The sequence below is a fragment of the Schistocerca cancellata genome, chromosome 1 (assembly GCF_023864275.1).
Source record: "Schistocerca cancellata isolate TAMUIC-IGC-003103 chromosome 1, iqSchCanc2.1, whole genome shotgun sequence".
Lineage (NCBI taxonomy): Eukaryota > Metazoa > Arthropoda > Insecta > Orthoptera > Acrididae > Schistocerca > Schistocerca cancellata.
The window spans coordinates 625,861,438-625,886,116 of record NC_064626.1 but is presented as its reverse complement, the minus strand read 5'-3'; positions in this window follow the sequence as shown (position 1 = coordinate 625,886,116).

The window sequence follows — 24,679 nt, the reverse complement described above, 5'->3', positions numbered from 1 at the left end:
ATTTACATATAGGCCCATTATGCACGCGCCTAGGGGTGGCACCTTAAGGGAGGTGGCATTTTTTGCTCTGTACTCAATTTAACGTTTTACGTTTTAAAATAACTGCGCTTACAATCGACAAAAAAATTTAATATTGTTAAACAAATTGCTAGTTTAAAAAAGCCTTAAGAACGAAATTCGACAACACAAGCTTGGATACATACTGTGATATTATTGGATTTCAGACATTTTGCATATGAGAAAAGGACAGCCACCAAGCTGTAGTTTGCAGTGATACTAAGCATGACAACACGAGAGTAAAAAAAAAAAAAAAACGAAATCTGTTTATAACATTCGCCTACACCAAGACGCGCGGCCAGCGTTTAAAAGGTACTTTTAAATACTATGACTCGCTGGGCGCAGATATTTAAAATCATTGCCGCAGCGCTTGATAGCAAGAAGCTGCGAAACAGAAGAAAGAACAATTTATCATTTGTTAGGAAAATTCTAGAGTCTTTATAGTTGGTTGTACTTCTGGTCGCCGATATGTTAACATGTACTTCATTACCTTTGATGTTTGGTTGCCGACTTGTTAAGACGTGTTGTGTAGCACCGCTAAAAGTTATATTTCTTTTGGTGTGAAAAACCACGTTATCACCAAGAAAACAAAAACGCTTTTGTAAACTTTGTGACGATAAAAAATACTTACGCGCACGCCAGGACATTTAATTTTTACAAAATATCACACATACAGAAGCAGCGATTGTTGGACTGCTCCATGTATGAGAAAAACATAAAAATGTAAGTTTTGTATACATTGTAAATTTGTTAATGTTTATAGTTTAACGCCTTTGTTCTTTACGAATATATTGAAGCTTCACTATACAGAAAATCTATGCTTATTCTTTTCTTTAAATCAACCACAAATAATGTTTATGTTTAAATGAACTTTGTTACAGGTTCGCTCTTTATCGCGGTGTGTCGATTGTGTTTGGGAGACCATTAACGTGTTCAATTTACGATCTGACAACTTTTTTTACAAAATTTCACTGTTTTGCATTCATTTCCAATTTTTTTTAATATTCAAATAGGTCCCTTAGGTAATTTCATTGAAGAGTCTGATTGCGTGAAAGCAATCCGGGTTAAGAGGTCATTTGAGAAACTATTTTCACGCAATCAATCCGTACGTCTCCTAAACACAATCGAGAACCGACGCATCATCGATCATTCATTAATTTTTCTCTTTTTCCAAGTCGTACCAAGAAACGGCCAAGGAGAACTGCCGTGAGTACGCAATCTAGTGTTAAAAGGTTGCATTCTTTATCTTGTCGGCAAACATTGCCATGAATTATCAACATCAATGTTATATTTGGTTAAATGTGAAAAGCCAAACAAAAAAAAACCTTTTAACGCTAGATGTGGCGCCCGAACAGGGACTCGACTAAAAAACTAATTTGTTCTTTTTATTTTCATGCTACCATCTGGAGAAAATTGGAAGCCAAAACCAGTGATAAATAAAGGACGCATATGCAGAAAATCGCAGCAAGAATCCACAACAGCAATAAATAGCAGCGCGCAAGACAACTAATGTGAGTACGATGTTTCATTACGTTTGAAGCTTTGCGTACCGAGCATTCAGTCGGCTCGTGACATTCACTCTCTACGCTTTTTTCCTTTTCCTCAAGCAATTTAATTTCCAAATTTCTGTTTCTTTTTTTCTATTAGACCCGCCTCTATTTCATCATTTCGCTTACAATAGTTAGAAATAGTTAGCAAGAATTTCCATTGTTGTGCATTTTAGTGAATCACAATGGCCGCTATCTGTGCCAGTTTCAGTGCTCCATAAGTGTTTTTCATTTATTTTGTCACTCCCGTTGCCATATTGGCATTTTCGTGTGTCAGAGTTTCAAATGTTTATAACGCGCAAGCAATATCTGTGAAATCAGGACGCGAAATCCTTGGCGCACCTGACAAGTGAAAATCATAATTTAAAAAAAAAAATTATCTTTTCTAGCTCGTGCAGTGTAACTACTTTAAATTTACGATGGCTGATGAGCAACCAAGGCAACTTAGACCGCGCGCGGGTGTAAACAAACCTGAATCTCGTAGTGAGGGAACAACATATAGGCCCATTATGCACGCGCCTAGGGGTGGCACCTTAAGGGAGGTGGCATTTTTTGCTCTGTACTCATTTTAACGTTTTACGTTTTAAAATAACTGCGCTTACAATCGACAAAAAAATTTAATATTGTTAAACAAATTGCTAGTTTAAAAAAGCCTTAAGAACGAAATTCGACAACACAAGCTTGGATACATACGTAGTTTACTTGGTAACTGAATAGAAATTTAACGTTGGGCTTCTGTGTGGTATCATCTTAATGACTGTTCAGAATTTTTGAAGCAAGCTGTCAGGACGGCAATCTACAATACAATGTTTGAAACGTTATTATTCCGAGAATTTTGTCGGCTTCTACTTAACTCTGCCACATTTCCCCCGTGAAAATACCGGGACCCCAGAAAATCTGTGATAAACTAATCAGCATTTTCTTAAGTACTGTAACATGTTTGGGCCTAAGTGTATAAACCCGACTCTACTTAAATTTCTTGTAGAAATGACAGGGAAGTATCAAGTCAACCCTCCATTACTGTAATCATTGTGAAGGCTCTGTGGCCTTCAATACCTGAGCTTTGATTTAATGACACCCACTTAACAAAAGATGTTGATACTGGGAATGTTTTACATTTTTAAACACATGTTTGTGCGAAAAGAACATAACTAGAATATCTAGTAATGTGTCAAATACACTTCGCAACTGTTTAAAAATTTTACTTACTTATTTACTTAGTTACTTTTTTTTCGATATTAGAGCTCCCTGTTTGTGCAATCGAATAGTACGTGGCATTGAAAATTTTATATTAAACTTCTTAACTAAGCTTTTCTTCTTCGAGGAAAGGTTATTTTTACTTTATGTTGGAAGAAAAGGTGCATTTGCGTGTAGACATAAGAGAAGTGTTTTACAAATGACAACACACCACATCAACTGCCAACAAGACTACTTAAACTTTGTAGTTTGTCTTCCCTGCCCACACTAGCCGCTAAAACGTTATACGAATAAGTGGGATAAGACTCGATCCAGCATACCTCACAGCAAGAAATTGCCAAAATTATAATTTTTTTCCTAAGTAGAAAGACAGTCTCAAGAATATTCAGAACGTATTTCTGTGCCAGGTTAAATTCCGGCGACGCGGGAAACAGAAGCCAAAAAAGGGACCATTCCGTTTTCTTTACGAGACGAATCTCAGCCGGTAGGTGTGCTTCTACTGTTCACTGACAACAGAGAAACAGGTGACAATGAAATTAAATTATTCTGCATTGTAGTTCTTTCATAACACAATTACGTCGAGTAATCCGAGTTGATCAGTTCATCGCTCTGTGTTTAAAGGAAAAATCTTTGTGCTCGTGTACCTTGTTTAAAGAAAAAAGCTTTGTACTCATATACGATTGGAACTGGTTACAGTCTTTCTTTCTTTCCTTTCACAAACTTTTTGCTTTTGTTTCGACTGTCGGTTGACAATTGTGTAAGTGCATTAACACGAATAACAGTGAAGAAAGCAAACGTGCAAAATTAAGTTGGGCAGCATTTCGGAGATTATCAAAGGAAAGGCGGAAACGAGAAGCCAATGTTCTAAAAAGGCTTGGCCGAATAGATAAACTTTTCGCAAAAAATTTTGCTGATTTGACTTCGAGTTCAAGTAGTACAGATGATATTTCTGGCGCTGCAGACGTTGTAGAAGAAGTAAATACAGACGAAACGAAAGTTGAAAAAGGAGGAATGCAAATCGTTCCTGATTTCGAGCTTCCCGAAAAACTAAATGTAGAGTCAAACATTACAAATGTAAATAATCTCGTTAGTGATGATCCTGGAGAATGGTGAGACATTGAATTAACAATCGACGTTCTCTTACAATGTGGTATTAATCAAATTTGTAACTGCGATTTTTCTAATTCAAGAATATCAGTAGACGATAAAACCAGATATTTGAACAAAGTTGTACTCCACCGTAATCTTTTAAATGGTTAATCAACTTTGCGTGATTTTCTAGTATACTCCTGTAGCACCAGTGTTATTTTTTGTTCACCATGTAAACTGTTCGGAGGTAAGGCCGCTGTTGCTACTAGTAATAGTGCAGCTGGGAAAAATATTTCTAATGTTTTATCTCATCATGAGAATTCACTTTAACACAAAAATTCTAAGTAATCATTCTTAACAAGAAGTCACTTGGAACAATAGATAACCATTCATAGTCATATGTTGAGACAGAAAAAATGTACTGGCGCAATGTGTTGAAAACAGAGTTTACAGTAGTGAAGAAGCTAACAAGTCGTGGCCTTCCCCTACGCGGATATGTTGAATGTTTCCATTCATTACATAATGGTCAATTTATGATGTCTCTTGAACTTATAGGCGAATTTGATCCTTTTCTCGCACAGCACATTGAACGACATGGAAATCCAGGGCAGGGACATACAAGTTATCTTTCTTTAAGAATCAGTGATGAAATAACAGAGCTTCTTTATGAACGAATGAAAAGAATTATCATAAGTGAAACAAAACAGTCCCTATATTTCTCTATAATAGTATATTCTACTGGAGACATTTCACATTTTGATCAATTATCTTTCATATCAAAATATGAGAACGAGAATGGTGAACCTATTGAACGTTTCCTTCTGTTTTTACCAAACCCTGGACAGACGTCCGAAAACTTAGCTGAGGCCGTGCTAAAAGACCTGTCTACAAATTCCATAGGTATTACTGACAATAGAGGCCAATCATGTGACAACGCAAGAAATAGGTCAGGAACCTACACCGGTTTGCTGGTACGCATTAAAGAACGAAATCCGAAAGCGCATTATGTACCCTGTGCAGCACATTATTTAAATTTAGTCGGCACTAGTGCTGCAGGCCGTTGTCGGGAAACATGTTCATTTTTCAACGTAGTGCAAAATCTTTATGATTTTCTCTCTGCTTCTACACGGCGCTGCGATAAACTTTCTTTCATGAAACCAGGAACCAAAACGGTAAAAAGTTTATAAAAAACACACTGGTCAGCAAAAGAGGAAGCGAGTGTAAGTCTCTATGAAAACTGGGAGGGCATTATCAATGCCCTCACACATATTGCTAGTAATACGTCTGAAAAACCACTTGCGCGAAATGAGACTTCAGCTTTATTGAATCAACTCAGCAGACTAGAAACGGTATTCATAATGACAATTTAGAAGGACATACTCCAGAGATTTAATAGTGTAAATCTGAAATTGCAAAGTGTAATTATTTATACACAAATAGTGCATGAATTATATGAATCACTTGTAGGATTTATTGCATCTATTCGTGATATCTTCGACTATTACGAAAATAAATCCATGGAGATTGTGACTGATGTAGACTATGAATGCTCCTATAAAAGATCACGAAAATGCAAACCCATGTTGATGAAGAAGCGGACTCTGAAGAAGTTTTTCTGACTGGAAGGGAAAAATTTAGAGTCGTAACATTTCTCTCAGTACTCGACAGCTTGTACGCTGAATTAGTGAGGTGGAAGGAAAGCTATAGGACACTGTTGGACTACTTCACAGTAACCTTAAGAACAGTTCACCTAACGATATTGCTGAGCGTGCAGCAAAACTCCAAGCCTCATATGACACACATTTAAAGCCTTCCTTCACTAGTGAATGAGTACATTTCGTGGAACTTTTGAAATCTTTTGAGTTTAGTGATATATCAGTCGAAAAGAATAAATAATTACAAAAATAGAGGTTACAGTCGGTGTTTCCGAATGTTGACAAGGCTCTTGAAATATTTCTATGTATGGCATTTACAAATTGTTCAGCAGAACGCTCGTTTACGGCTCTTAAAATACTGAAATCGTACCTACGTTCTACGTTGTCTGGGGAGATACATCGGAGCTGATATCCTAACTGATAACCGTCTGAACTATGAAGATATGATCAACGAATATTGAGCCGTCATAGTCAGACTCAAACTTTGATGACTGGTGAGTTTGTTTATTTATTCATACAAGTTTTAAAAATGTAAGATTATAATGAGGTTTTTATTATAACTTAGAGCACATTCATTGGACTTACAGACTATGTATTACCTGTTCATTTTACAATTGGCAATGGCAGAAAGCGATACTAAACCTCGTTTACGTGCAGACGTGACCGAAGGCGCCTGACAGTACTGAACAATACCTGAATGACCCAGGCCTCTCGGCGCTGTACAGTCAAGTCACACTGATACTGAGGTATATTACAACTGATGCAAATTCTTGGCGTCTGCTGAAATGTGTAGTTATCGCCGAAATATATGTTATCGGAGAGTACGCTCAGATGAAAATGTGTTAATAAATATTGTAGTTCAGTTCTGTCGATAAATACGTAAACGTTTTGCAAATACCGTTAGAGCTCTTAGCTCTTTATTCGCACGAAGTAATGGCCGCTATCGACAGGGGATCTCAGGTTGATTCCGTATTTCTGGATTTCCGGAAAGCTTTTGACACCGTTCCTCACAAGCGACTTCCAATCAAGCTGGGGTATCGTCTCAGTTGTGCGACTGGATTTGTGATTTCCTGTCAGGAAGGTCGCAGTTCGTAGTAATAGACGGCAAATTATCGAGTAAAACTGAAGTTATATCAGGTGTTCCCCAGGGAAGCGTCCTGGGACCTCTGCTGTTCCTGATCTATATAAATGACCTGGGTGACAATCTGAGCAGTTCTCTTAGGTTGTTTTCAGATGATGCTGTAATTTACCGTCTAGTAAGGTCAACCGAAGACCAGTATCAGTTGCAAAGCGAATTAGAAAAGATTGCTGTATGGTGTGGCAGGTGGCAGTTGACGCTAAATAACGAAAAGTATGAGGTGATCCACATGAGTTCCAAAAGAAATCCGTTGGAATTCGATTACTCGATAAATAGTACAATTCTCAAGGCTGTCAATTCAGCTAAGTACCTGGGTGTTAAAATCACGAACAACTTCAGTTGGAAAGGCCACATAGATAATATTGTGGGGAAGGCGAGCCAAAGGTTGCGTTTCAATGGCAGGACATTTAGAAGATGCAACAAGTCCACTAAAGAGACAGCTTACACTACACTCGTTCGTCCTCTGTTAGAATATTGCTGCGCGGTGTGGGATCCTTACCAGGTGCGATTGACGGAGGTCATCGAAAGGGTGCAAAAAAGGGCAGCTCGTTTTGTATTATCACATAATAGGGGAGAGAGTGTGGCAGATACGATACGCGAGTTGTGATGGAAGTCATTAAAGCAAAGACGTTTTTCGTCGCGGCGAGATCTATTTACGAAATTTCAGACACCAACTTTCTCTTCCGAATGCGAAAATATTTTGTTGAGCCCAATCTACATAGGTAGGAATGATCATAAAAATAAAATAAGAGAAATCAGAGCTCGAACAGAAAGGCTTAGGTGTTCGTTTTTCCCGCGCGCTGTTCGGAAGTGGAATGGTAGAGAGATAGTATGATTGTGGTTCGATGAACCCTCTGCCAAGCACTTAAATGTGAATTGCAGAGTAGTCATGTAGATGTAGATGTAGATGTAGAAGGAGCTATGTTGAGAGCAGTAGCTGCAGTGCAAAACTTTTCAGTCCCTACATGGATTGAAGGTATAGTGTACACTTATTATGCAGCCTCTAGCTGCACAGACCCAAATGCTTTACACATTAACTTTTAGATTATAAAACAAATTTGATTTTTCCACATAGTCTGTAAAATTATGTAATAGCCTGTCCATTTCTGTATTTGTTCGTCTGTATTAAGTTATTAGTTCGTGCACCAAAATCTATTTCATTTTCATTACTTACGCTTTCCTAGATTCACGTACTAATACCAAACGTGCTTTTTCATCTGCTACACATTCAAGTTATCAGATTGTAAAACGACGGTTTAATTTTAATTTTGAACTCATCTCTGTAGAAGTACTATTAATTTCTAATATATGACACGTGAGCTTCAATTTTTTGATGGTAACACCTTTTCTTTATTTTCATTTTCACCAATTTCGTGTAAAAGAACATACTAAAAGTGAATGCATAACAAAAATCCATTGTCTCCTACAGGCTCTGCTGAACTTTTAAGCCATAAAAGTAAAATTATTTTCCCTGCGTTCGTTTCTGTTGCTTTTCGACACAGAGATGAGTTAAACAATGCAGTTTTAAGTCCGTTTTATACGCTGCCGTACACCAAGTACAGTTCAGGAACCATATTACAGTTTCATTCAGCGCGACTAGACAGCTGACTCGGCCTTCAGAAAAACGAATGGCAGAGTAAGGAAACAGCTCACAGCACTCCCACCCAAAACGGCAATTGTGAAGTGATCGGGTAATAGTTATTACTTAAAAAATGTTTTTCTTGGGGGGGTAGCATATAATATGATGTGCCTAGGAAATTTTAAAATCTCCCACTGCATATTTCAATAAGAATTTTCCAGTGGTACAGAATCTGACTTGTGCAACGGTATTTACTATATTAGAGTACACTACATGTTGTGGTGTGGCAGTGTTTCTGTTTTGGTCCTACGTTTTGGACTCAACTCTTTAGACGACTGCCTTTTTCCACATGGTTTACAGCAATTCGGAGCAGCATGCAGCAGCAGCAGCAGCGGCTAAAGCTTACAGTTAATAAGAATGAATTTAATAATAAGGAAGTTTGCTTGGGTCCTGTTAGCTACTAAATAACTTGTCAGACGGAATTTCATAGATCTAGTCTACTCAAAAACTATAGAATCAATAATCATAATCAATAATAGACAATGACAATTACAGTGCCATAGGTATCAGTAATGACTGTGTGTCAGATTAACAAATTACTTCAGTTCCAAAGTTCCATTAACAAATAATAACCACAGCACTTATTTATTAATTAGATGTGGAGAATAATTATTATTAAATGGATAAGGAGATTTCTTTAACTGACAAACAAAACATGGGATTATTGCAATCTGCTTGCGAATTCTACTTTGAATTCCTTCTTCAAGCATAGTTGTGTTGTTGTTGTAGTCTTCGGTCCTGAGACTGGTTTGATGCAGCTCTCCATGCTACTCTATCCTGTGCAAGCTTCTTCATCTCTCGTCTCTCGGTACTTACTGCAACCTACATCCTTCTGAATCTGCTTAGTGTATTCATCTCTTGGTCTCCCTCTACAATTTTTACCCTCCACGCTGCCCTCCAATGCTAAATTTGTGATCCCTCGATGCCTCAGAACATGTCCTACCAACCGATCCCTTCTTCTAGTCAAGTTGTGCCACAAACTTCTCTTCTCCCCAATTCTATTCAATACCTCCTCATTAGTTATGTGATCTACCCATCGAATCTTCAGCATTCTTCAGTAGCACCACATTTCGAAAGCTTCTATTCTCTTCTTGTCTAAACTATTTATCGTCCACGTTTCACCTCCGCACATGGCCACACTCCATAAAAATACTTCCAGAAACGAGTTCCTGACACTTAAATCTATACTCGATGTTAACAAATTTCTCTTCTTCAGAAACGCTTTCCTTGCCATTGCCAGTCAACATTTTATATCCTCTCTGCTTCCACCATCATCAGCTATTTTGCTCCCCAAATAGCAAAACCCCTTTATTACTTTAAGTGTTTCATTTCCTAATCTAATCCCTCAGCCTTACCCGACTTAATTCGACTACATTCCATTTGCTTTTGTTGATGTTCATCTTATACCCTCCTTTCAAGACACTGTCCATTCCGTTCAACTGCTCCTCCAAGTCTTTTGCTGTCTCTGACAGAATTACAATGTCATCGGCGAACCTCAAAGTTTTTATATCTTTACCATGGATTTTAAAAAGCAGTGGTTTGGAAGGAAGTGAGACTGGGTTGTGGCCTCTCCCCGATGTTATTCAATCTGTATAGTGAGCAAGCAGTAAAGGAAACAAAAGAAACCTACTGCTGCATTACCCCTATTTGATTTTGCATTTATAACACTGTATTGCCCTGACCAAAGGTCTTGTTCCTTCTGCCACCGAACTTCACAAATTCCCACTATATCTGCCTTTAGCCTATCCATTTCACTTTTTAAATTTTCTAACCTACCTGGCCGATTAAGGGAGCTGACACTCCACGCTCCGATCCGTAGACTGCCAGTTTTCTTTCTCCTAATAACGACGTCCTCCTGAGTAGTCCCCGCCTAGAGAACCGAAAGGGGGACTATTTTACCTCCGGAGTAATTTACCCAAGAGGACGACGTCATCATTTAACCATACAGTAAAGCTGCATGCACTCGGGAAAAATTACGGCTATAGTTTCCCCTTGCTTTCGGCCGTTCGCAGTACCAGCACAGCAAGGCCGTTTTGGTTAGTGTTACAAGGCCAGATCAGTCAATCATCCAGACTGTTGCCCCTGCAACTACTGAAAAGGTTGCTGCCCCTTTTCAGTAACCACACGTCTGTCTGGCCTCTCAACAGATACCCCTCCGTGGTGGTTGCACCTACGGTACGGCCATCTGTATTGCTGAGGCATGCAAGCCTCCCCACCAACGGCAAGGTCCATGGCTCATGGGGGTTGGGGGGGGGGGCAAGCATAGTTAGGCCATTTAAATCTCTCCTGGCTACGTAAATGAAATCAGGCCTTGAATTTGGTAAGATCGGCCATCGCCGACGTGAGGGCAGCGTGACATGTGTTCATGTGTCCTGTCCCATATCTCTCGACCGACACTAGTACTTCCACTCTCGCAGAGAGACCTCGTCTCACTACAATGTTTAGAATCGCGCTTCCATGTTTCACCCTGAGATTGTTACTATCGATATCTGAGTGCTTACACAATGCAAAGAATAGCGTTAAGTTGGATATATTGGCTTATGTAATGGAGAGTTGTGGCACTCTCCTTACAGTGATAAAGAATTATGACTTTATTAAAAATGAACATCTCCTCTGTAAAAATCAACATGGATTCCGCAAAGAAAGATCCTGCAAAACTCAGGTCGTTCTGTTCCTCCATGAGATCCATAGTGCAGTGGACAACGGCGCTGAGGTCGATGCCGTGTTGCTTGATTTCAGTAAGGCATTTGACACCGCCCCGCATTGCCGTTTAATGAAAAACATACGAGCTTATGGAGTATCGGAGCAGACTTGCGATTGGATTCGAGACTTTCTTGCGGATGGAACTCAACACTTCGTTCTTAACGGATCAAAATCGACAGATGTAAAGGTAATATCCGGTGCCGCAAAGGGGAGTGTGATAGGACTGTTGCTGCTAACAATATATATAAATGATATAGTAGAAAGAGTCGGGTGCTCTTCAAGGCTATTCACAGCTGATGCAGTTGCTCATACCAAAGTAGCAACGCCAGAAGATAGTAAGAATTTACGGTAAGACCTGCAGAGAAATGACGACTGGTGCAGGCTCTGGAAGTTGACCCTGAACTTAAATAAATGTAACACACTGCGGATACGCAGGCAAAGAAATCCACTACTGTACAGCTACACTACTGTACAGCTACTGTACAGCCATCAGACTCAGATTCATTGGAGGAATCTTAAGGAAATGTAACTCATCCACGAAAGAATTGGCTTATAAGGCGACTATAAGCCCGACTCTTGAGTATTGTTCATCTATCTGGGATACGTATCAGGTAGGACTGAGAGGAGATAGAGAAAATCCAAGGAAGAGCGGAGTGTTTCGTAACGGGATCGGTTAGCTGGCGAGAGAGAGTTAGGGAGATGCTAAACAAACTCCACTGCCAGACGTTACAAGAGAGGCGTTGTGCATCGCGTAGAGATTTACTATTGAAGCATCGGGAGAACACTTGCCAGGAGGAGTCGGACTAAATATTACTTACCCCCACATACATCTCGCGTACCGACCATGAGGAGATAATTCGGGAAGTTAGACCCAATACGGAGGCTTACCATGCACTATTCGTGAGTGGAACAGGTTTGGAGGGATCAGATAGTTGTATCGAAAGTACTCTCCGCCACACACCATTAGGTGGCTTGCGGAGTATGATGTAGATGTAGATGTAGATGCGGCTGCCAAGGAAACTTGCTCCCTTCCTCCTGTTCAGTCCCTTTGCAGGCTGTCACTTCATTCATGACCAGGAAGGTTATGAGTTGGTGGGAGGCTCAGTGGCTGCAAGTGAGGAATAATAAACTACGTTCCATAAAAACTTCAGTAGAAACGTGATTTACATCCTTCTGCCCATAAGCTTCTAACAAGTATCCCTTACACGGCTTAGAGTGGGGTACTGCGCATTGACACATAACGTCAGGACAAGTCCCCAGTGTGTCAGAGATGTTGGAAACAGCTGTCTGGAACCGCGCTGCTGCTACGGTCGCAGGTTCGAATCCTGTCTCGGGCATGGATGTGTGTGATACGCTAGTTAGGTTTAAGTAGTTCTAAGTCTAGGAGACTGATGACCTCAGATGTTAAGTCCCATATTGCTTAGAACCACTTGAAACAGCTGTCAATACGACATATTTTATTTGAGTGTGTCTATATGACAACCTGAGGATTGAACTGGGTCTTCCACAGATTGATCCTGTATTGTTACTGATAACGAGGCGAGTGTTGTTCGTGTTTTAATATTTTCTGTGGTGTCCGGAATTCCTCCGAAAATATTGGGTGTCAGATCGCAATGTGTCACACAGTGATTGGATCAGTTATTATTTATAAGTAGTCATCCAGCTGCGGTTATCTGTCCCTTTTTTTAACCGTACCTTCACAAGTATTTTATCCATGATTTTATCTCCATATTCAGCTGTGTCTCGTTGGTATGTTACTAGAGGCTTTTCTCAAGATCACCATATTGTTGTTGCCTTACGATTCTTGAGGGCGGATGAAACTTGGTTTTCCATTTTTCTGACCTTTTTCCATATATTTCCACGATGTCCATCGGTATATCATTAATGCAAGGGCGCAGATGACCTTGCTGTTTAGCGCCCTTCGCCATAAATCATCAACATTTCTTGAAATCACTGTAATCTATGTCGCGCGAATCTGGATGTGCGTAACGTATTAGCTCACTATCAGGAAAGTCACGTAAATTGTATCGAGCATTCTTGAAACGTGCAAATCCCAGCCTCTGTAAGAAGTGCACCCTGTCATCCCCCAAATATTCGTAGTTTTTCTTATGCACTACACGGTCATATTGCTGCGGATTAGAAATCTGTTTATAATATTTTTCTTTCTATGCTGCGAATGATCTTCCATGTACGTAATTTAGTATCTGCTTCTTTGACAACGGTTGTCTTATTACATTTCATTGGAGACAGGATTTGTGGCTCCCTGTCTGATAAGGATGGTGAACTACATAGCTGGACACCTGTTTTAATACCACTTTAACTCATTAAGCACGTATCGTCATCATTGTACTCCACTTGTATACTGTGTGCACGGTTGAGCGTATATGACACCACGGAGTCCTCATACCCAATTTTTAGAAACGCTAATACTTCATCTGCCCTTGTTTTCACACTTTGCGAAATTCCTTGGGTTCCTTCCTCACAAAATTTCAACATCGGAAACTGTTAGTGTAGTTAGAATGCAATGGTTGCTTAGTTTATAGTTGCAATTGCTCTGGTTCGTATAAACGCCACTAGCACTGTAGCACGGCTGTGACAAGCACGTCGACTGAGCAGTTCAACTATGTTCTGTAGCTTCACGCAGTGCTCACCATTGTAATCTCGCTCCCTGTTGCTATTAGCAGCCAATATTGTAGTTGTATGGTTGACAGTATGTGGGGCGTCGAACGCTGTAAACAGCATTGGCCTTTGGCGACCTCGCACTCAAGGGGTTCCTTGTAAGTGTTGCGTGTGCTTGTTGGCACCAATAAAACTTACCAGGTGAATAGACTGGGCCGGCTGGAGTGGCCGTGCGGTTCTAGGCGCTTCAGTCTGGAACCACGTGACCGCTACGGTCGCAGGTTCGAATCCTGCCTCGGGCATGGATGTGTGTGATGTCCTTAGGTTAGTTAGGTTTAAGTAGTTCTTAGTTCTAGGGGACTGCTGACCACAGATGTTGAGTCCCATAGTGCTCAGAGCCATTTGAACCATTTTTTTTAATAGACTGGTGGCATGCAAGTATACATAGTTACGATGCAAGTAAAACAATAGAATTATAGGTAGCATGATAATAAATAAAAAATGAACAAATACGAAACACAGTACAAATGCCAGTTTCGCAATATTTATGTCAGGGGTGCATAAGAACACATAGTAGCCAACGAAAGGCAACCAATTAAACAAAGTCAAAATCTGAGAGTGTAAGACACGTTTCTAAAACAAATGAGTGCAGTTCAGAAATATTATCGTGTGGTCATTAAAATAACTATTAGCGGGCAATGATTTGCCGTTACGACTGATATACTATCACCACGTATGTGTGTCTGTAGAGGGCTGATGTCAGCATGCACGCATGGGGACCATGGGGAAGAATGCTGTGAATGTCACAGCCTCCCGTGTAGAACACATTAAGCTGCTCCACCGCATCACCCTCAAAAATACAAACTTGCAGCGTATTTATTAAAGCATATCGTAGAAAATACTGTAGAAATAGGTTTGATTAAATTCACATTGTTCATTTAGTACAATTCAGGGTACTTTTTTTATTACTGTGAATTTACATTTCTTCCAACAAATAGAGGATTCTTCCTTTGGGCTCAATGTGTAAGATCTCCATACTGTAACCAGAACACTACATTGACATCCCTCTGTAGCTATGTCCACTTCAAAAGCAGTAAATATTCTGAGAGTATCTGCGCTATTTGAAACGAATTTCAGACAGAACGGGTTGTTTGGCCAATTCAGTACTCGTCGCAGTCATTGTATTTGACCATATAAACTCCTGAATTACGAAACCTGTCACGTTTGGCATCAGTACAGTGCCGAAGTATTGCTGTTAATGTGTTAGCCTTTTGGAAATTTTCCCTGACGTTACTTTTCCGAAAGCACTCAACAGTCTTTCGTGACAGTTGACCGTTACAAGCCCTGGTTGCAAATTGTTATAATTTAATTGCTTATTTAACATTATTCCACGTCTTTATTCAGATAACTACACTACTGGCCATTAAAATTGCTACACCACGAAGATGAATTGCTAAAGACGCGAAATTTAGCGGACTGGAAGAAGATGCTGTGATATGCAAATGATTAGCTTTTCAGAGCTTTCACACAAGGTTGGCGCCGGTGGGGACACCTACAACGTGCTGTTATGAGGAAAGTTTACAACCGATTTTTCTTACACAAACAGCAGTTGACCGGTGTGCCTGGTGAAACTTTGTTCTCATGCTCCATGTAGGGAGGTGAAATGCGTACCATCAAGTTTCCAACTTTCATAAAGGTCGGATTGTAGACTGTCACGATTGCGGTTTATCGTAACGCGACATTGCTGCACGCGTTGGTCGAGATCCAATGACTGTTAGCAGAATACGGAATCGGTGGGTTCGGGAGGGTAACACGGAACGCCGTGTCTGGATCCCAACGGCCTCGTATCACTAGCAGTAGAGATGACAGGCATCTTATCCGCATGGCTGTAACGGATCGTGCAGCCACGTCTCGATCCCTGAATCAACAGACAACCATCTGCACGAACAGTTCGACGACTACGACGTTTGCAGCAGCATGGACTATCAGCTCGTAGACCATGGCTGCGGTTACTCTTGACGCCGCATCACAGACAAGAGCGCCTGCGATGGTGTACCCAACGACGAACCTGGATGCACGAATGGCAAAACGTCATTTTTTCGTATGATGGTCACATCCGTGTTTGGCGACATCGCGGTGAAGGCACACTGGAAGCGTGTATTCGTCATCGCCATACTGGCGTATCACCCGGCGTGATGGTATGGAGTGCCATTGGTTACACGTCTCGGTCAACTCTTGTTCGCATTGACGGCACTTTGAACAGTGGACATTACATTTCAGATGCGTTACGACCCGTGGCTGTACCCTTCATTCGATTCCTGTGAAACCATACATTTCAGCAGGATAATGCTCGACCGCATGTTGCAGGTACTGTACGGGCCTTTCTGGATACAGAAAATGTTCGACTGCTGCCATGGCCAGCATATTCTCCAGATCTCTCACCAATTGAAAACGTCTGATCAATGGTGGCCAAGAATCTGGCTCGTCACAATAAGCCAGTCACTACGCTTGATGAACTGTGCTATCGTGTTGAAGCTGAATGGGCAGCTGTACCTGTACACGCAATCCAAGCTCTGTTTGACTCAAAGCCCAGACGTATCAAGGCCGTTATTATGGCCAGAGTTGGTTTTTCTGGGTGCTGATTTCTCAGCATCTATGCACGCAAATTGTGTGAAATTGTAATCACATGTCACTTCTAGTATAATACATTTGTCCAAGAATCTCCGTTTATCATCTGCATTTCTTCTTGGTTTAGCAATTTTAATGGCCAGTAGTGTAGTTGAAGAGAGCCTTGGTGACTTCAGCTGGTCGTGGTGTTAAGAAAAATAGTTGCGACTTGTCCTGTAGTTTGTTACTAATTAATTACTGCAATTGCGGATATCGTAAACCACATGTCTGACAAAAAAATTCTCGGCTTATCATCCTTGCAAGACTCCCAAGTAGAAGGTGTCCTTAAACGCCTCCTGATGTTTGGCCTTGCTGGTATCGCCTCTCACACCGCTGGGAAACATAGGGAGGCAGCAGAAAGTCGCAGCCGGAGAGTGTCTGTGGAGTGTGGATCGTGGCGTCGCGCGCACCGCGCCGCGCTGCAGTGATAGGTGTATTCTTTTACGAGCGCCGGAATGGCAGCCCTGCGCGCCCGCCGACTCGCGCCGCCCAGTGCCGGGCCCTGATGCCAAAAGCTGCTGAATGGCAGCAATCGAAGCGAACAGTTCCCCCTGGGAGCAGGAGACGCGCCGTGCCACATTCTGTCGCTCCAACTAATGGAAAATGTTTCACCACTCTGCCCCGGCCGACCCGGACAAATCTGCTGAGTGCTGCGCTTCGGCCCGCGTCGCGCCCGAAACAAGCGACGCGCGACAGAGCACCGGGCCCCACACCGCGCGAGAGTCGTTCCGCGTAATTACGACAACTGTCCTGCCTCCAGAACGATTTCTGCGACCGCCCTAAGTGAATACTGCTTCCAGTCCGTGATACCAGCTCCATCACTTGACCTCTCTGCCCCTTCCCCTTCAGATCCTGCACTCACACGTACTTTATACTTCCAGCCAAACAAATGGCTCTGAGCACTATGGGACTTAACATCAATGGTCATCAGTCCCCTAGAACTTAGAACTACTTAAACCTAACTAACCTAAGGACAGCACACAACACCCAGCCATCACGAGGCAGAGAAAATCCCTGACCCCGCCGGGAATCGAACCCGGGAACCCGGGCGTGGGAAGCGAGAACGCTACCGCACGACCACGAGATGCGTGCCTTCCAGCCAAACCTACCATCTTATTAAAACATTGAAACTTCATTTAATTTAGTGACAAAAATGTAGGAATAACAGACCTAACATAAATACCTTCAAGAGTGCATATCCAGCGTTTCATCGAAGAAAACAATAAAAATCCTATACATGTACTCAACCAATATTCTTACCGTCGAAGATAAATCTGTCAGAAAGACAATCAACAAACAGAAAAGGTAGTATCTGTTACTGATGTGGCTTTCTAGCACGCAGCAACAACTGCTTGCACGCAGCAGCTATACAGACTGCTGAAAATGCCATGTAGGTTTACGCAAACTACGGCAAAATTATTGCAACACTCATTAGCAATAATTTACAACAATTTATTAAATGAAACTACACAATGCGTAACATCAATCTCAACATGATACATGAAGGAGGTTTAAAGTTCACTTGCACTCAGCTTGCTATGAACAATGGCCTAGTTCTCAACCCAGTGAGTGATGGCTAATACAAGCAGCAGAATGTCCAGTTGGGCTCTTCTGACTGGCGACTGGACATAAATGCCGATAGTGTCCTGAGGCGCCGCGTGGATACCTTCTAATTGTCTGTAGAATCTCTCAGTTTAGCTGCGCGTCTGATTATGAAAGCTTCTGGCGGGAAGATTACAAATGTCGCGCGGTTATTAGCCGAGCGATCTTAGGCGCTGCAGCCATGGACTGTGTGCCTGGTCCCGGCGGAGGTTCGAGTCCTCCCTCGGGCATAGGTGTGTGTGTTTGGCCTTAGAATAATTTAGGTTAAGTAGTTTGTAAGCTTAGGGACTGATTACCTTAGCAGTTAAGTCCCATAAGATTTCACACACATTTGAACATTTGAGCAAGATTTCAATTGAGGGACGATAACCGCGGTGTATGCCGGGAGATCTACTTATTCCTTGCTGTGCCCGCGCTCTGTGGCATATGAGCTTATCCATGATGAGCCTTGAAGTGTATCTTCTCTCCCATATTTTTCAGTATCCTTATAATTGGTCCCTAAAGTATGAGAGTGTAAGGGATACTGGTTTACGTTACATTATTATATCTATAAGTCGTCGCATAGAGTGCTTCACTTCAAAAGTGATTGGACTGAAAATTAATGCAAATATTAAAGTTAATTTAGAATGATTTTTTAAAGATCCTTCAAAGTGAAACTCTTGTTACAAACATGTCAGTGCGCAATATAGGCTTCCGCTAATGCTTAGCAGCAATTGACCAAGTAATTTCTGAATTTATCATGCAATGACACGCTAATTGAAATACAATCTGAGTTAAATATATAAGAAACTATCAGCCTCGATTGCGGTGGTGGAACCAACCTTTACCTAGGTTCCAGCCCAAGTAATAGAGCCTTCTTCAGAAGATAAACCTGATTCTATAATATGTCTACGAGTGCATGGTACAGAAATAAAACTATGCCCTCGTAGACATATTATAGAATCAGGTTTATCTTCTGAAGAAGGCTCAATTACTTCGGCTGAAACTTAGGTAAAGGTTGGTTTCATTACCGCAATCGAGGCTCTTATTAGATTATCACGATTGCTGACTGGGCTACAATGTTTGAAGTACTACAATATGATTTAGCTTCGTATAGTAAACGGTTGGTCATCAAAAAATGTAATAATGATAGGCCATCGTGTGCGACTGGGGCACAGTCGTTTTAATCACTAAACAACCCGGCCCCCACTCTTTACACAGCCGATTTCAAATGCATCGATCAGATATCTTTCATATAATAAGGAAAGTAATGTTTTAGTGAATTAATTTAAATACATTTCAATGGGAATGCTGTTATAAAGTTCCTTACAGGAATCTTACATTCGATCAGTCCCACGCCAACAAAAAGGAAGAAGGCTCTTCTAGTGCACAAACAAAAGTTGTGCGCTCAACAAAAGATAAATGATTTTAATAAAGATGATATGCAATAATAGTTTCTTTGGCTTTAATCTTGTAGCACTAAGTCTTTGCCTCACAGTGGCTTTTCTGTACAGATTTTTCTGTTTGCGAATGGTATTATACGTAATATTTGTGTGTGACGGATAGACTTCAAAATACTGAATCACTATAGCTGGGCTGTGCGTGCGGTGTGTGGACGTGTATGTCTATCTCGTATCTTCTGCCGGCTACGGCAATACGAGTCATTTATTTAATAACGCTTTCATCTGCTGGTGTGCTTTTTATCTCCAGGACAGAATATCGAGGGAGGTACATAATGAATGCATACGAGTACATCCAATTAATTACTATTTTCCACTAAATGATTTCCAAAAACTTCAGTGGAATACCTGCTAGTAAGATTTTAAAATGAATCAGGAACTCCACAAACTGCCTACCATTACTAATCGCTACGTCAACATTGCTTCTCTGTTACAAACAAGTCCTCAGTCTTCCGCTCATTTCTTCTTTATATTATTCTAGTCAGCAATTTGCAAGTGTAATTCGACAGACTGATCGTCCGATGGTTTTCTCATTTTCAGCATGAATCTTATTTCGTAATGGAACGATGACGATTTGTATGGGATCTGCACTGCTATACGTTATTTTTTACATCAACCCAAATACGCTTTCAGTTCCAACACTTCCTACATATTGTTCGTCACCTCACCGTTACCCTGTCGGTTCCAGAACGAATATTCATTTCGGGTACTATCTCTGACGAGAGGCACAGGGCTCTCTCACTGGAGGTTTCTAACGCAGTTTTTCATAGTCACAGTGCTACTGCGCCATATAACACACCGGAGCGCTATACAGGAGTGATTTGTAGAATATAGCTACTTTATGGAATAAATCTAAAAAGAGAAAAACGCTGTAAAAATGGTCTACAAATTAGAACAGAACTACTTTCCGTGATGCCATTGTTTAATGTGCGGAAAGAAATGCAGTAATTAATAAATGAATATTACTTTCCATTTCATGCCGTTTTTTTTTTCCTAGTCGGGCAGAAAGGTCCACAACAAATTATCTGTTGTAATACGTGAAACAAAATTTTTTTCGATACAAGACAGAACCAACTGGTGACTTCTGACGATAACACCCTTACTCAGCCTTCTGATAATATTGCGGGAAACTCCAACATCTGCGTTCAGTTCATGCTCCCAGCCTCTAAGTTTACGACATTCAATTAAGTTTTCCTCAGAATTCTCACTATATGCAATAAATTTATTCTATACGATTCTCGTGCCGGCGAAAGAGGAGCTGTTCCTTTTTTCTTTGCGTTAGTATGTTTGAAAGTGTCAACCTGTGGATTACTACGCCCACTGACATGCTCTGCTGTTGTAGATGGCTTTTATCTAAGGCTTAACTCAGAGTGACTTTTCATCAATATCATTTTGTAACCTTCTTCCTACTTTGTTAAATATGAATGATAATTTTAATATTTTTCAGCCATAGCCAAGCGTAATAAATTTTAACCGTGATAGCCACATTCTTTTCTTCTTACTTCAAACAAAATGCTAAGCCTTTTCTCTTCAACAGTCCTCTTCATCACAAAATATGAAGAACATGTAGAATTACGTGTCCAGTGAGTCTTGCTTTCCGTTGACCTATTATTGTCAGTATTTCTTTCTTCTCATTTGTTTTCTGTGGAACTATTTTATTCGTTTTTCTGTCAGAGTAGCTAATTCTTGCTGTTCTTCTCCAGAACTGTTCTTTCTAAGATTTGAAGAGAGCCTTCTCCTGTTTTCAAGCGTCCAGGCTTCACATCCGTATCTCAGGATATTCCCCACAAAGATATTCACCGTCATTTTCTTAGTGTGGAAGCTGGTGCGCTTGTTCAGCAAAAGGTTCTTATTTTGGAAGGCACTTTCGGCCAACCCTATTCCTCTCTTGATTATCTCCAGATATCTATTGCTTTCCTTTACAGCGTTACCGAGACAGTGAAATTCGGTTACTTCCTCGAGTGCTCCTGACTACTCTCATGTAAGTCTTAGCTCCAGCTCCTTTGCCTACCAGAACGAATTTGGTGTTCTTAGCGAATATTTTTAGTTTCGTTATCTTTTGACTAGAGATCTTAATAATTTAATTTAGTTCCTTCTGTTAGTCTGTCACTATTGCAATATCATTGGTAAATCTGATGCAGTGAATATGTATACATTAATTTTGAACCAATCACTCTTCTTTTCATTATTGTTACTGCCTCCTCAACGAATATAATGAATAAGGTGACAGAATCACTCTCCTCTTGATGTTTACTTCTTTCATGCTACCAGTAATACGTAGTTCTGTACATGCATTAGCCACGTTTCGTTCTACTGAAATCGTACTTCGTGCAAAGCTTTAAATACGTAACAACACCCAATGAACCACAGAAAATACCTTTTCTAGGTAAAAAAGTTCTATATCTTTTTCTGTTTATTTCTAATGAACTTTCCGAGAATAATCTTACACTTCTTTTGCTAGTTCATTTACATTCATTTTATTTGCTCAAAGGTTGCAGTGAAACGATTAGGTAGGGTTCTGATGTCCACTTGTGGCTCACTTCTTAAATAGTATTTTTAATACATAAAATCGTTTATTGTAAGTCGCACAAGGGTTTTGTCCTCGAATATGCCTTCAATCACTTATTTCTTGCTATATTCAAACGGGAGTAATTGTACTTACAGTATGTGATCAAAAGTATCCGGACACCACCAAAAACATACAGTTTTCGTATTAGGTGCATTGTGCTGTCACCTACTGACAGGTGCTCCTTGTCAGCGACCTCAGTTGTTGTTAGACATCGTGAGAGAGCAGAATGGGGCCCTCCGCGGAACTAAAGGACTTCGAACTTGTCAGGTGATTGGGTGTCACTTGAACCATACGTCTGTGCGCGAGATTTCCACACTCCTAAACATCCCTAGGTCAACTGTTTCCGATGTGATAGTGAAGTGAAAAGGTGAAGCGACACGCAGAGCAGAAAAACGTACGGGCCGGCCTCGTCTGTTGACTGACAGAGACCGCCGACAGTTGAAGAGGGTCGCAATATGTAATGGGCAGACATATATCCAGACTATCACACAGGAATTCCAAACCGCATCAGGATACACAGCAAGTACTACAACAGTTAGGCGGGAGGTGAGAAATCTAGGATTTCATGGTCGAGCGCCTGCTCATAAGCCACAGATCACGCCGGTAAATACCAAATGACGTCTCACTTGGTGTAAGAAGAGTAAACATCGGACGACTGAACAGTGGGGAAACGTTGTGTGGAGGGACGAATCACGGTATACAATGGAGCGATCCAATAGCAAGGTGTAAGTATGGCGAATGCTCGGTGAACGTCATCTGCCAGCCAGTGCAGTGCCAACAATAAAATTCAAGGTCGGTAGTCTTATGGTGTGGTCGTGTTTTTGATGGAGGGTCTTGCACCCCTTGTTGTTTTGCGTTACACTGTCACAACACGGTCCTACATTGATGTCTTAAGCATCGTCTTCCTTCCCACTGTTGAAGAACGATTCGGGGATGGCGATTGCCTCTTTCAACACGATCGAACACCTGTTCATAATGCACGGCCTATGGCGTAGTGGTTACACGAAAATAACATCGCTGTAATGGACGGTCCTGCACAGAGCTCTGAACACCTTTGGGATCTTTTAGAACACCGATTTCGCGTCAGACCTCACCGACCGACAACGATACCTCTCTCCATTGCAGCACACCGTGAAGAATAGGCTGCCATTCCCAAAGAAACCTTCCAGCACCTGATTGAAAGTGTACCTGCAAGAGTGGAAGCTGTCAATACTAAGGTTGGGCCAACCTCATATTGAATTCCAGCATTACCGATGGAGGGCGCCACAAACTTGTAAGTCATTTTCAGCCAGGTGTCCGGATTCTTTTGATCACATGACACGGTGTATCTTACGCTACGAACACCATGTTTTGAATAAACTTTCTGAGTGCCGCAATAAATATAGCACCATGTCAAGGAAAAAGTCAAGTGCTTTGTCATTTTAAACGATCTCTTGAAGTAACTACCTGTACAATGGCACAAAACGTCCTGTAACCGGCGTTCGGACACGGTAACTGCTGAAATTTTGAAGAAAAAGCAGCACTAAGGCTGTCCAAGACTTACTGCTTCCCCTTGTCCAAGAGGTCAGTAGAGCATATATAGTCTAAAGGCAGGCTGCTACCCTTGGGGTAGGGAACCCACCCTAAAAGTAGCAAGGTTCCGCAACGATCAGTGGCATGTGCATGCCGAAGCAGAAGAAACCATTACAATAACACCTATTAAAAATGTGGTAGAGAGCTAAAAAAATCTTAAAATGAAAATGTTCAAAACACATAAAGGGTAGCAATGTCATGAAACGGAAGGATGTTTTTGGTTTCTGGGCTGACGAATATATCAAGAGATGCAGAAAACTGTATAACAGAAGTGGGATTCGTTATGATTACGGCAGGGAGGGAGGTATTGTAGCAATTAAGTGATTATTTTGTTTTGATCAGAATCGGCAGCAAATTGACACCAACAAGAGTAGTTCAGGTGTACATGTCGACGTCACAATCAGGAGATGAAGAAACAGAGAAATTATATGAGGATATTCAATGGATAATTCAGTATCTAAAGGGAGATGATAATTTAATGCTCAAAGAAAACCGAAATTTAGTTGAAGTGGGGGGGGGGGGTGAGAAGGAAGGGTTAATGCTGTATATGGTAGATGGAACAAGACTGGAGGAATGATGTTAACTGAGTTCTGCAGAAAATTTCGCACGGTAATAGCGAATACACTGACAAGAGGAGGAAGTGTACTTCGAAACATTCAAGAATCACAAGAGGAGTAGGTATAGGTGGGAAAGGTCCACAGACACGGGAAGATTCCAGCTGGGTTACTTCATAGTCAGACAAAGATATAGAAATTAGATATGGATTTGTAAGGCGTACCCAAAGGTAAATATAGACGCGGTTCACAGTTTAGTAACAATGAAGAATAGACTGTAGCTTAAGAGATGCTGGAGTAATGAAATGAAATGAAATGGCGTGTGACGAGGGCCTCCCGTCGGGTAGACCGCTCGCCTGGTGCAAGTCTTTCGATTTGACGTCACTTCGGCGACTTGCGCGTCGATGGGGATGAAATGATGATGATTAGGACCACGCAACACCCAGTCCCTGAGCGGAGAAAATCTCCGACCCAGCCGGAAATCGAACCCGGGCCCTTAGGATTGACAGTCCGTCGCGCTGACCACTCAGCTACCGGGGACGGACGCTGGAGTAATGAAGAATGATGACATGCGTTTGAAGCCCTAGGCTATAGATGCTACGGTACTGAACACCACAGTAGGCAGTTCAGTT